Here is a 15,628-nt window from a genome sequence, read left to right as displayed (position 1 = left end):
AACATGTACTACCCACAGTCACCACAGGAGGGAGCAGCTCCCACCACTAACATGTACTACCCACAGTCACCACAGGAGGGAGCAGCGCCCACCACTAACATGTACTACCCACAGTCACCACAGGAGGGAGCAGCTCCCACCACTACCATGTACTACCCACAGTCACCACAGGAGGGAGCAGCTCCCACCACTAACATGTACTACCCACAGTCACCACAGGAGGGAGCAGCTCTCACCACTAACATGTACTACCCACAGTCACCACAGGAGGGAGCAGCTCCCACCACTAACATGTACTACCCACAGTCACCACAGGAGGGAGCAGCTCTCACCACTAACATGTACTACCCACAGTCACCACAGGAGGGAGCAGCTCCCACCACTAACATGTACTACCCACAGTCACCACAGGAGGGAGCAGCTCCCACCACTAACATGTACTACCCACAGTCACCACAGGAGGGAGCAGCTCCCACCACTAACATGTACTACCCACAGTCACCACAGGAGGGAGCAGCGCCCACCACTAACATGTACTACCCACAGTCACCACAGGAGGGAGCAGCTCCCACCACTACCATGTACTACCCACAGTCACCACAGGAGGGAGCAGCTCCCACCACTAACATGTACTACCCACAGTCACCACAGGAGGGAGCAGCTCTCACCACTAACATGTACTACCCACAGTCACCACAGGAGAGAGCAGCTCTCACCACTAACATGTACTACCCACAGTCACCACAGGAGGGAGCAGCTCCCACCACTAACATGTACTACCCACAGTCACCACAGGAGGGAGCAGCTCTCACCACTAACATGTACTACCCACAGTCACCACAGGAGGGAGCAGCTCCCACCACTAACATGTACTACCCACAGTCACCACAGGAGGGAGCAGCTCCCACCACTAACATGTACTACCCACAGTCACCACAGGAGGGAGCAGCTCTCACCACTAACATGTACTACCCACAGTCACCACAGGAGGGAGCAGCTCCCACCACTAACATGTACTACCCACAGTCACCACAGGAGGGAGCAGCTCCCACCACTAACATGTACTACCCACAGTCACCACAGGAGGGAGCACCTCCCACCACTAACATGTACTACCCACAGTCACCACAGGAGGGAGCAGCGCCCACCACTAACATGTACTACCCACAGTCACCACAGGAGGGAGCAGCTCCCACCACTAACATGTACTACCCACAGTCACCACAGGAGGGAGCAGCTCCCACCACTAACATGTACTACCCACAGTCACCACAGGAGGGAGCAGCTCCCACCACTAACATGTACTACCCACAGTCACCACAGGAGGGAGCAGCTCTCACCACTAACATGTACTACCCACAGTCACCACAGGAGGGAGCAGCTCCCACCACTTACATGTACTACCCACAGTCACCACAGGAGGGAGCAGCGCCCACCACTAACATGTACTACCCACAGTCACCACAGGAGGGAGCAGCTCCCACCACTAACATGTACTACCCACAGTCACCACAGGAGGGAGCAGCTCCCACCACTAACATGTACTACCCACAGTCACCACAGGAGGGAGCAGCTCCCACCACTAACATGTACTACCCACAGTCACCACAGGAGGGAGCAGCTCCCACCACTTACATGTACTACCCACAGTCACCACAGGAGGGAGCACCTCCCACCACTAACATGTACTACCCACAGTCACCACAGGAGGGAGCAACTCCCACCACTAACATGCACTACCCACAGTCACCACAGGAGGGAGCAGCTCCCACCACTAACATGTACTACCCACAGTCACCACAGGAGGGAGCAGCTCCCACCACTAACATGTACTACCCACAGTCACCACAGGGGGGAGCAGCTCCACCGCTAACATGTACTACCCACAGTCACCACAGGAGGGAGCAGCTCTCACCACTAACATGTACTACTCACAGTCACCACAGGAGGGAGCAGCTCTCACCACTAACATGTACTACCCACAGTCACCACAGGAGGGAGCAGCTCTCACCACTAACATGTACTACCCACAGTCACCACAGGAGGGAGCAGCTCTCACCACTAACATGTACTACCCACAGTCACCACAGGAGGGAGCAGCTCTCACCACTAACATGTACTACCCACAGTCACCACAGGAGGGAGCAGCTCTCACCACTAACATGTACTACCCACAGTCACCACAGGAGGGAGCAGCTCCCACCACTAACATGTACTACCAACAGTCACCACAGGAGGGAGCAGCTCTCACCACTAACATGTACTACCCACAGTCACCACAGGAGGGAGCAGCTCCCACCACTAACATGTACTACCCGCAGTCACCACAGGAGGGAGCAGCTCCCACCACTAACATGTACTACCCACAGTCACCACAGGGGGGAGCAGCTGCCACCACTAACATGTACTACCCACAGTCACCACAGGAGGGAGCAGCTCCCACCACTAACATGTACTACCTACAGTCACCACAGGAAGGAGCAGCTCCCACCACTAACATGTACTACCCACAGTCACCACAGGAGGGAGCAGCTCCCACCACTAACATGTACTACCCACAGTCACCACAGGAGGGAGCAGCTCCCACCACTAACATGTACTACCAACAGTCACCACAGGAGGGAGCAGCTCTCACCACTAACATGTACTACCCACAGTCACCACAGGAGGGAGCAGCTCCCACCACTAACATGTACTACCAACAGTCACCACAGGAGGGAGCAGCTCCCACCACTAACATGTACTACCCACAGTCACCACAGGAGGGAGCAGCTCCCACCACTAACATGTACTACCCACAGTCACCACAGGAGGGAGCAGCTCCCACCACTAACATGTACTACCAACAGTCACCACAGGAGGGAGCAGCTCCCACCACTAACATGTACTACCCACAGTCACCACAGGAGGGAGCAGCTCCACCACTAACATGTACTACCAACAGTCACCACAGGAGGGAGCAGCTCTCACCACTAACATGTACTACCCACAGTCACCACAGGAGGGAGCAGCTCCCACCACTAACATGTACTACCCACAGTCACCACAGGAGGGAGCAGCTCCCACCACTAACATGTACTACCCACAGTCACCACAGGAGGGAGCAGCTCCCACCACTAACATGTACTACCCACAGTCACCACAGGAGGGAGCAGCGCCCACCACTAACATGTACTACCCACAGTCACCACAGGAGGGAGCAGCTCTCACCACTAACATGTACTACCCACAGTCACCACAGGAGGGAGCAGCTCCACCACTAACATGTACTACCCACAGTCACCACAGGAGGGAGCAGCTCTCACCACTAACATGTACTACCCACAGTCACCACAGGAGGGAGCAGCTCTCACCACTAACATGTACTACCCACAGTCACCACAGGAGGGAGCAGCTCTCACCACTAACATGTACTACCCACAGTCACCACAGGAGGGAGCAGCGCCCACCACTAACATGTACTACCCACAGTCACCACAGGAGGGAGCAGCTCCCACCACTAACATGTACTACCCACAGTCACCACAGGAGGGAGCAGCTCCCACCGCTAACATGTACTACCCACAGTCACCACAGGAGGGAGCAGCTCCCACCGCTAACATGTACTACCCACAGTCACCACAGGAGGGAGCAGCTCCCACCACTAACATGTACTACCCACAGTCACCACAGGGGGGAGCAGCGCCCACCACTAACATGTACTACCCACAGTCACCACAGGAGGGAGCAGCTCCCACCACTAACATGTACTACCCACAGTCACCACAGGGGGGAGCAGCTCCCACCACTAACATGTACTACCCACAGTCACCACAGGGGGGAGCAGCGCCCACCATTAACATGTACTACCCACAGTCACCACAGGAGGGAGCAGCTCCCACCACTAACATGTACTACCACTAACAGCTCCACCACTAACATGTACTACCACTAACAGCTCCACCACCAACATGTACAAACCAGGGATTCAAGCTTCAGGAGGCTAATTTGCATATTCCAGGTGCCTTCTGGGAGAAGCGAAGTCTCCCTAAGCTAGAAGATCGTTGGGTACAGCCGGGACCAGCTGCTTCGAAAGCATCACCAAACCAGGGACTCAAGCTTCAGGAGGCTAATTTGCATATTCCAGGTGCCTTCTGGGAGAAGCGAAGTCTCCCTAAGCTAGAAGATCGTTGGGTACAGCTGGGACCAGCTGCTTCGAAAGCATCACCAAACCAGGGATTCAAGCTTCAGGAGGCTAATTTGCATATTCCAGGTGCCTTCTGGGAGAAGCGAAGTCTCCCTAAGCTAGAAGATCGTTGGGTACAGCCGGGACCAGCTGCTTCGAAAACATCACCAAACCAGGGATTCAAGCTTCAGGAGGCTAATTTGCATATTCCAGGTGCCTTCTGGGAGAAGCGAAGTCTCCCTAAGCTAGAAGATCGTTGGGTACAGCCGGGACCAGCTGCTTCGAAAGCATCACCAAACCAGGGATTCAAGCTTCAGGAGGCTAATTTGCATATTCCAGGTGCCTTCTGGGAGAAGCGAAGTCTCCCTAAGCTAGAAGATCGTTGGGTACAGCCGGGACCAGCTGCTTCGAAAGCATCACCAAACCAGGGATTCAAGCTTCAGGAGGCTAATTTGCATATTCCAGGTGCCTTCTGGGAGAAGCGAAGTCTCCCTAAGCTAGAAGATCGTTGGGTACAGCCGGGACCAGCTGCTTCGAAAGCATCACCAAACCAGGGATTCAAGCTTCAGGAGGCTAATTTGCATATTCCAGGTGCCTTCTGGGAGAAGCGAAGTCTCCCTAAGCTAGAAGATCGTTGGGTACAGCCGGGACCAGCTGCTTCGAAAGCATCACCAAACCAGGGATTCAAGCTTCAGGAGGCTAATTTGCATATTCCAGGTGCCTTCTGGGAGAAGCGAAGTCTCCCTAAGCTAGAAGATCGTTGGGTACAGCCGGGACCAGCTGCTTCGAAAGCATCACCAAACCAGGGATTCAAGCTTCAGGAGGCTAATTTGCATATTCCAGGTGCCTTCTGGGAGAAGCGAAGTCTCCCTAAGCTAGAAGATCGTTGGGTACAGCCGGGACCAGCTGCTTCGAAAGCATCACCAAACCAGGGATTCAAGCTTCAGGAGGCTAATTTGCATATTCCAGGTGCCTTCTGGGAGAAGCGAAGTCTCCCTAAGCTAGAAGATCGTTGGGTACAGCCGGGACCAGCTGCTTCGAAAGCATCACCAAACCAGGGATTCAAGCTTCAGGAGGCTAATTTGCATATTCCAGGTGCCTTCTGGGAGAAGCGAAGTCTCCCTAAGCTAGAAGATCGTTGGGTACAGCCGGGACCAGCTGCTTCGAAAGCATCACCAAACCAGGGATTCAAGCTTCAGGAGGCTAATTTGCATATTCCAGGTGCCTTCTGGGAGAAGCGAAGTCTCCCTAAGCTAGAAGATCTTTGGGTACAGCCGGGACCAGCTGCTTCGAAAGCATCACCAAACCAGGGATTCAAGCTTCAGGAGGCTAATTTGCATATTCCAGGTGCCTTCTGGGAGAAGCGAAGTCTCCCTAAGCTAGAAGATCTTTGGGTACAGCCGGGACCAGCTGCTTCGAAAGCATCACCAAACCAGGGATTCAAGCTTCAGGAGGCTAATTTGCATATTCCAGGTGCCTTCTGGGAGAAGCGAAGTCTCCCTAAGCTAGAAGATCGTTGGGTACAGCCGGGACCAGCTGCTTCGAAAGCATCACCAAACCAGGGATTCAAGCTTCAGGAGGCTAATTTGCATATTCCAGGTGCCTTCTGGGAGAAGCGAAGTCTCCCTAAGCTAGAAGATCGTTGGGTACAGCCGGGACCAGCTGCTTCGAAAGCATCATCAAACCAGGGATTCAAGCTTCAGGAGGCTAATTTGCATATTCCAGGTGCCTTCTGGGAGAAGCGAAGTCTCCCTAAGCTAGAAGATCTTTGGGTACAGCCGGGACCAGCTGCTTCGAAAGCATCACCAAACCAGGGATTCAAGCTTCAGGAGGCTAATTTGCATATTCCAGGTGCCTTCTGGGAGAAGCGAAGTCTCCCTAAGCTAGAAGATCTTTGGGTACAGCCGGGACCAGCTGCTTCGAAAGCATCACCAAACCAGGGATTCAAGCTTCAGGAGGCTAATTTGCATATTCCAGGTGCCTTCTGGGAGAAGCGAAGTCTCCCTAAGCTAGAAGATCGTTGGGTACAGCCGGGACCAGCTGCTTCGAAAGCATCACCAAACCGCGGGCCTTACGGCGCGCGAATTTTTGCCTGTAGGACATTATTGCAAGAGAGCTTGGCTGAGTAGATTACACAAGAAGGAAAACACACAGCAAGTCAGCAGGATCTAGGAGCAACATGGCAGATGTGACAACCTACATGGTGAGCTGCAGCATGTGCTACATGTTCACAGATCGACCAGAAGAAGAATCCAATTTCACCTGTCAGAAGTGTAGACTAGTGGCCCTTTTAGAAGAAAAGGTGCGGGGTCTGGAAGAAAGAATAGCAACTTTGAAACTCATCAAAGAGAATGAAGACTTTCTAGACAGAACAGAAGCATCTCTACTGGTCACAGAAGGTGCAAAAAGTGTCAGAGAACCTCCAAAGGCAGATGAGTGGAAGCATGTGACCAAAAGAAGCAAGAAGACCATGGAGAAATCACCAACCACAACCACACAACTGAAGAACCGATATCAAATCTTTGTAGAGGATGAAGATGGCACACCTAAGAATGAAGCAATACCAGCAAGCAAAAAAGAAAAGGGCACACAGCAACAAGTGACAGCAAAAAGTACATCCAAGAAGCAACGAAGAGTGGTGGTGGTGGGAGACTCACTACTGAGAGGCACAGAAGCAGCCATCTGCAGACCGGACATAACTGCAAGAGAAGTATGCTGCCTTCCAGGTGCGATGATCAAGGATGTGACCGATAGGATACCAAAGCTCTTCAGCTCCAAGGACGTCCACCCATTTCTTCTGATACATGTTGGCACCAATGACACGGCAAGGAAGGACCTACCGACAATCTGCAAGGACTTTGAAGAGTTGGGGAAGAAAGTAAAGGAACTGGATGCACAGGTAGTTTTTTCTTCTATCCTTCCAGTAGACGGGCATGGCACCAGGAGATGGAACAGGATCCTTGATGCAAACAACTGGCTAAGACGATGGTGCAGACAACAAGGATTTGGATTCCTGGACCACGGTGTGAATTACTGGTATGATGGACTCCTCGCCAGAGACGGACTACACCTCAACAAACCTGGGAAACACACATTCGCCAGAAGACTCGCTACACTCATCAGGAGGGCGTTAAACTAGAAGAAGAGGGGACGGGAAGAAAAACATTAGACTCGAACAAAGACGACCCAGGAAAACATACTCAGAAGGGAGGTAAGAACATTTCTAAAACAATCCACAGTGAGGAGATTGGAACAAAACAAAATCCTCTAAACTGCATGCTCGCAAACGCCAGAAGCCTGACAAACAAGATGGAAGAACTAGAAGCAGAAATATCTACAGGTAACTTTGACATAGTGGGAATAACCGAGACATGGTTAGATGAAAGCTATGACTGGGCAGTTAACTTACAGGGTTACAGTCTGTTTAGAAAGGATCGTAAAAATCGGAGAGGAGGAGGGGTTTGTCTCTATGTAAAGTCTTGTCTAAAGTCCACTTTAAGGGAGGATATTAGCGAAGGGAATGAGGATGTCGAGTCCATATGGGTTGAAATTCATGGAGGGAAAAATGGTAACAAAATTCTCATTGGGGTCTGTTACAAACCCCCAAATATAACAGAAAGCATGGAAAGTCTACTTCTAAAGCAGATAGATGAAGCTGCAACCCATAATGAGGTCCTGGTTATGGGGGACTTTAACTACCCGGATATTAACTGGGAAACAGAAACCTGTGAAACCCATAAAGGCAACAGGTTTCTGCTAATAACCAAGAAAAATTATCTTTCACAATTGGTGCAGAATCCAACCAGAGGAGCAGCACTTTTAGACCTAATACTATCTAATAGACCTGACAGAATAACAAATCTGCAGGTGGTTGGGCATTTAGGAAATAGCGACCACAATATTGTGCAGTTTCACCTGTCTTTCACTAGGGGGACTTGTCAGGGAGTCACAAAAACATTGAACTTTAGGAAGGCAAAGTTTGAACAGCTTAGAGATGCCCTTAATCTGGTAGACTGGGACAATATCCTCAGAAATGAGAATACAGATAATAAATGGGAAATGTTTAAGAACATCCTAAATAGGCAGTGTAAGCGGTTTATACCTTGTGGGAATAAAAGGACTAGAAATAGGAAAAACCCAATGTGGCTAAACAAAGAAGTAAGACAGGCAATTAACAGTAAAAAGAAAGCATTTGCACTACTAAAGCAGGATGGCACCATTGAAGCTCTAAAAAACTATAGGGAGAAAAATACTTTATCTAAAAAACTAATTAAAGCTGCCAAAAAGGAAACAGAGAAGCACATTGCTAAGGAGAGTAAAACTAATCCCAAACTGTTCTTCAACTATATCAATAGTAAAAGAATAAAAACTGAAAATGTAGGCCCCTTAAAAAATAGTGAGGAAAGAATGGTTGTAGATGACGAGGAAAAAGCTAACATATTAAACACCTTCTTCTCCACGGTATTCACGGTGGAAAATGAAATGCTAGGTGAAATCCCAAGAAACAATGAAAACCCTATATTAAGGGTCACCAATCTAACCCAAGAAGAGGTGCGAAACCGGCTAAATAAGATTAAAATAGATAAATCTCCGGGTCCGGATGGCATACACCCACGAGTACTAAGAGAACTAAGTAATGTAATAGATAAACCATTATTTCGTATTTTTAGGGACTCTATAGTGACAGGGTCTGTTCCGCAGGACTGGCGCATAGCAAATGTGGTGCCAATATTCAAAAAGGGCTCTAAAAGTGAACCTGGAAATTATAGGCCAGTAAGTCTAACCTCTATTGTTGGTAAAATATTTGAAGGGTTTCTGAGGGATGTTATTCTGGATTATCTCAATGAGAATAACTGTTTAACTCCATATCAGCATGGGTTTATGAGAAATCGCTCCTGTCAAACCAATCTAATCAGTTTTTATGAAGAGGTAAGCTATAGGCTGGACCACGGTGAGTCATTGGACGTGGTATATCTCGATTTTTCCAAAGCGTTTGATACCGTGCCGCACAAGAGGTTGGTACACAAAATGAGAATGCTTGGTCTGGGGGAAAATGTGTGTAAATGGGTTAGTAACTGGCTTAGTGATAGAAAGCAGAGGGTGGTTATAAATGGTATAGTCTCTAACTGGGTCGCTGTGACCAGTGGGGTACCGCAGGGGTCAGTATTGGGACCTGTTCTCTTCAACATATTCATTAATGATCTGGTAGAAGGTTTACACAGTAAAATATCGATATTTGCAGATGATACAAAACTATGTAAAGCAGTTAATACAAGAGAAGATAGTATTCTGCTACAGATGGATCTGGATAAGTTGGAAACTTGGGCTGAAAGGTGGCAGATGAGGTTTAACAATGATAAATGTAAGGTTATACACATGGGAAGAGGGAATCAATATCACCATTACACACTGAACGGGAAACCACTGGGTAAATCTGACAGGGAGAAGGACTTGGGGATCCTAGTTAATGATAAACTTACCTGGAGCAGCCAGTGCCAGGCAGCAGCTGCCAAGGCAAACAGGATCATGGGGTGCATTAAAAGAGGTCTGGATACACATGATGAGAGCATTATACTGCCTCTGTACAAATCCCTAGTTAGACCGCACATGGAGTACTGTGTCTAGTTTTGGGCACCGGTGCTCAGGAAGGATATAATGGAACTAGAGAGAGTACAAAGGAGGGCAACAAAATTAATAAAGGGGATGGGAGAACTACAATACCCAGATAGATTAGCGAAATTAGGATTATTTAGTCTAGAAAAAAGACGACTGAGGGGCGATCTAATAACCATGTATAAGTATATAAGGGGACAATACAAATATCTCGCTGAGGATCTGTTTATACCAAGGAAGGTGACGGGCACAAGGGGGCATTCTTTGCGTCTGGAGGAGAGAAGGTTTTTCCACCAACATAGAAGAGGATTCTTTACTGTTAGGGCAGTGAGAATCTGGAATTGCTTGCCTGAGGAGGTGGTGATGGCGAACTCAGTCGAGGGGTTCAAGAGAGGCCTGGATGTCTTCCTGGAGCAGAACAATATTGTATCATACAATTATTAGGTTCTGTAGAAGGACGTAGATCTGGGTATTTATTATGATGGAATATAGGCTGAACTGGATGGACAAATGTCTTTTTTCGGCCTTACTAACTATGTTACTATGTTACTATGTTACCCACAGTCACCACAGGAGGGAGCAGCTCCCACCACTAACATGTACTACCCACAGTCACCACAGGAGGGAGCAGCTCCCACCACTAACATGTACTACCCACAGTCACCACAGGAGGGAGCAGCTCCCACCACTAACATGTACTACCCACAGTCACCACAGGGGGGAGCAGCTCTCACCACTAACATGTACTACCCACAGTCACCACAGGGGGGAGCAGCTCCCACCACTAACATGTACTACCCACAGTCACCACAGGAGGGAGCAGCTCTCACCACTAACATGTACTACCAACAGTCACCACAGGAGGGAGCAGCTCCCACCACTAACATGTACTACCCACAGTCACCACAGGGGGGAGCAGCTCTCACCACTAACATGTACTACCAACAGTCACCACAGGAGGGAGCAGCTCCCACCACTAACATGTACTACCCACAGTCACCACAGGGGGGAGCAGCTCTCACCACTAACATGTACTACCAACAGTCACCACAGGAGGGAGCAGCTCCCACCACTAACATGTACTACTCACAGTCACCACAGGAGGGAGCAGCTCTCACCACTAACATGTACTACCCACAGTCACCACAGGGGGGAGCAGCTCCCACCACTAACATGTACTACCAACAGTCACCAGTAGAGAGCAGCTCCCACCACTAACATGTACTACCCACAGTCACCACAGGAGGGAGCAGCTCCCACCACTAACATGTACTACCCGCAGTCACCACAGGAGGGAGCAGCTCCCACCACTAACATGTACTACCCACAGTCACCACAGGAGGGAGCAGCTCTCACCACTAACATGTACTACCCACAGTCACCACAGGAGGGAGCAGCTCTCACCACTAACATGTACTACCCACAGTCACCACAGGAGGGAGCAGCTTCCACCACTAACATGTACTACCCACAGTCACCACAGGAGGGAGCAGCTCCCACCACTAACATGTACTACCCACAGTCACCACAGGAGGAAGCAGCTCCACCACTAACATGTACTACCCACAGTCACCACAGGAGGGAGCAGCTCCCACCACTAACATGTACTACCCACAGTCACCACAGGAGGGAGCAGCGCCCACCACTAACATGTACTACCCACAGTCACCACAGGAGGGAGCAGCTCTCACCACTAACATGTACTACCCACAGTCACCACAGGAGGGAGCAGCGCCCACCACTAACATGTACTACCCACAGTCACCACAGGAGGGAGCAGCTCCCACCACTAACATGTACTACCCACAGTCACCACAGGAGGGAGCAGCTCCCACCACTAACATGTACTACCCACAGTCACCACAGGAGAGAGCAGCTCCCACCACTAACATGTACTACCCACAGTCACCACAGGAGGGAGCAGCTCCCACCACTAACATGTACTACCCACAGTCACCACAGGAGGGAGCAGCGCCCACCACTAACATGTACTACCCACAGTCACCACAGGAGGGAGCAGCTCCCACCACTAACATGTACTACCCACAGTCACCACAGGAGGGAGCAGCTCTCACCACTAACATGTACTACCCACAGTCACCACAGGAGGGAGCAGCTCTCACCACTAACATGTACTACCCACAGTCACCACAGGAGGGAGCAGCTCTCACCACTAACATGTACTACCCACAGTCACCACAGGAGGGAGCAGCTCCCACCACTAACATGTACTACCCACAGTCACCACAGGAGAGAGCAGCTCCCACCACTAACATGTACTACCCACAGTCACCACAGGAGGGAGCAGCTCCCACCACTAACATGTACTACCCACAGTCAACACAGGAGGGAGCAGCTCCCACCACTAACATGTACTACCCACAGTCACCACAGGAGGGAGCAGCTCTCACCACTAACATGTACTACCCACAGTCACCACAGGAGGGAGCAGCTCCCACCACTAACATGTACTACCCACAGTCACCACAGGAGGGAGCAGCTCCCACCACTAACATGTACTACCCACAGTCACCACAGGAGGGAGCAGCTCCCACCACTAACATGTACTACCCACAGTCACCACAGGAGGGAGCAGCTCCCAGCACTAACATGTACTACCCACAGTCACCACAGGGGGGAGCAGCTCTCACCACTAACATGTACTACCCACAGTCACCACAGGGGGGAGCAGCTCCCACCACTAACATGTACTACCAACAGTCACCAGTAGAGAGCAGCTCCCACCACTAACATGTACTACCCACAGTCACCACAGGAGGGAGCAGCTCCCACCACTAACATGTACTACCCACAGTCACCACAGGAGGGAGCAGCTCCACCACTAACATGTACTACCCACAGTCACCACAGGAGGGAGCAGCTCCCACCACTAACATGTACTACCCACAGTCACCACAGGAGGGAGCAGCTCTCACCACTAACATGTACTACCCACAGTCACCACAGGAGGGAGCAGCTCCCACCACTAACATGTACTACCCACAGTCACCACAGGAGGGAGCAGCTCTCACCACTAACATGTACTACCCACAGTCACCACAGGGGGGAGCAGCTCCCACCACTAACATGTACTACCCACAGTCACCACAGGAGGGAGCAGCTCTCACCACTAACATGTACTACCCACAGTCACCACAGGAGGGAGCAGCTCCCACCACTAACATGTACTACCCACAGTCACCACAGGAGGGAGCAGCTCTCACCACTAACATGTACTACCCACAGTCACCACAGGAGGGAGCAGCTCCCACCACTAACATGTACTACCCACAGTCACCACAGGAGGGAGCAGCTCTCACCACTAACATGTACTACCCACAGTCACCACAGGAGAGAGCAGCTCCCACCACTAACATGTACTACCCACAGTCACCACAGGAGGGAGCAGCTCTCACCACTAACATGTACTACCCACAGTCACCACAGGAGGGAGCAGCTCTCACCACTAACATGTACTACCCACAGTCACCACAGGAGAGAGCAGCTCCCACCACTAACATGTACTACCCACAGTCACCACAGGAGGGAGCAGCTCTCACCACTAACATGTACTACCCACAGTCACCACAGGAGGGAGCAGCTCTCACCACTAACATGTACTACCCACAGTCACCACAGGAGAGAGCAGCTCCCACCACTAACATGTACTACCCACAGTCACCACAGGAGGGAGCAGCTCTCACCACTAACATGTACTACCCACAGTCACCACAGGAGGGAGCAGCTCCCACCACTAACATGTACTACCCACAGTCACCACAGGAGGGAGCAGCTCCCACCACTAACATGTACTACCCACAGTCACCACAGGAGGGAGCAGCTCTCACCACTAACATGTACTACCCACAGTCACCACAGGAGGGAGCAGCTCCCACCGCTAACATGTACTACCCACAGTCACCACAGGAGAGAGCAGCTCCACCACTAACATGTACTACCCACAGTCACCACAGGGGGGAGCAGCTCTCACCACTAACATGTACTACCCACAGTCACCACAGGAGGGAGCAGCTCCCACCACTAACATGTACTACCCACAGTCACCACAGGAAGGAGCAGCTCTCACTACTAACATGTACTACCCACAGTCACCACAGGAGGGAGCAGCTCCACCACTAACATGTACTACCCACAGTCACCACAGGAGAGAGCAGCTCCCACCACTAACATGTACTACCCACAGTCACCACAGGAGAGAGCAGCTCCCACCACTAACATGTACTACCCGCAGTCACCAGTAGAGAGCAGCTCCCACCACTAACATGTACTACCCACAGTCACCACAGGAGGGAGCAGCTCCACCACTAACATGTACTACCCACAGTCACCACAGGAGGGAGCAGCTCCACCACTAACATGCACTACCCACAGTCACCACAGGAGGGAGCAGCTCCCACCACTAACATGTACTACCCACAGTCACCACAGGAGGGAGCAGCTCCCACCACTAACATGTACTACCCACAGTCACCACAGGAGGGAGCAGCTCTCACCACTAATATGTACTACCCACAGTCACCACAGGAGGGAGCAGCTCCACCACTAACATGTACTACCCACAGTCACCACAGGAGGGAGCAGCGCCCACCACTTACATGTACTACCCACAGTCACCACAGGAGGGAGCAGCTCTCACCACTAACATGTACTACCCACAGTCACCACAGGAGGGAGCAGCTCTCACCACTAACATGTACTACCCACAGTCACCACAGGAGGGAGCAGATCTCACCACTAACATGTACTACCCACAGTCACCACAGGAGGGAGCAGCTCCCACCACTAACATGTACTACCCACAGTCACCACAGGAGGGAGCAGCTCCCACCACTAACATGTACTACCCACAGTCACCACAGGAGAGAGCAGCTCTCACCACTAACATGTACTACCCACAGTCACCACAGGAGGGAGCAGCTCCCACCACTAACATGTACTACCCACAGTCACCACAGGAGGGAGCAGCTCCCACCACTAACATGTACTACCCACAGTCACCACAGGGGGGAGCAGCTCCCACCACTAACATGTACTACCCACAGTCACCACAGGAGAGAGCAGCTCCACCACTAACATGTACTACCCACAGTCACCACAGGAGGGAGCAGCTCTCACCACTAACATGTACTACCCACAGTCACCACAGGAGGGAGCAGCTCCCACCACTAACATGTACTACCCACAGTCACCACAGGAGGGAGCAGCTCCCACCACTAACATGTACTACCCACAGTCACCACAGGAGGGAGCAGCTCTCACCACTAACATGTACTACCCACAGTCACCACAGGAGGGAGCAGCTCCCACCACTAACATGTACTACCCACAGTCACCACAGGGGGGAGCAGCTCCACCACTAACATGTACTACCCACAGTCACCACAGGAGGGAGCAGCTCCCACCACTAACATGTACTACCCACAGTCACCACAGGAGGGAGCAGCTCCCACCACTAACATGTACTACCCACAGTCACCACAGGAAGGAGCAGCTCCCACCACTAACATGTACTACCCACAGTCACCACAGGAGGGAGCAGCTCCCACCACTAACATGTACTACCCACAGTCACCACAGGAGGGAGCAGCTCCCACCACTAACATGTACTACCCACAGTCACCACAGGAGGGAGCAGCTCCCACCACTAACATGTACTACCCACAGTCACCACAGGAGGGAGCAGCTCCCACCACTAACATGTACTACCCACAGTCACCACAGGAGGGAGCAGCTCCACCACTAACATGTACTACCCACAGTCACCACAGGAGGGAGCAGCTCCACCACTAACATGTACTACCCACAGTCACCACAGGAGGGAGCAGCTCT

General features: G+C 51.4%; 1 protein-coding gene across 2 annotated transcripts in view; it reads right to left on the bottom strand.

Annotated features, from left to right (window-relative positions):
* SIDT1 (SID1 transmembrane family member 1) overlaps window positions 1-15,628 on the bottom strand; it is a 103,065-nt gene that overhangs the window by 34,177 nt on the left and 53,260 nt on the right. The window lies entirely within an intron of this gene.

The sequence above is a fragment of the Ranitomeya imitator genome, chromosome 3, assembly GCF_032444005.1.
Source record: "Ranitomeya imitator isolate aRanImi1 chromosome 3, aRanImi1.pri, whole genome shotgun sequence".
Classification (NCBI taxonomy): Eukaryota; Metazoa; Chordata; class Amphibia; order Anura; family Dendrobatidae; genus Ranitomeya; species Ranitomeya imitator.
Note: the sequence above shows the minus strand (reverse complement) of the source record. Positions and strands in the feature narration are given on the sequence as shown.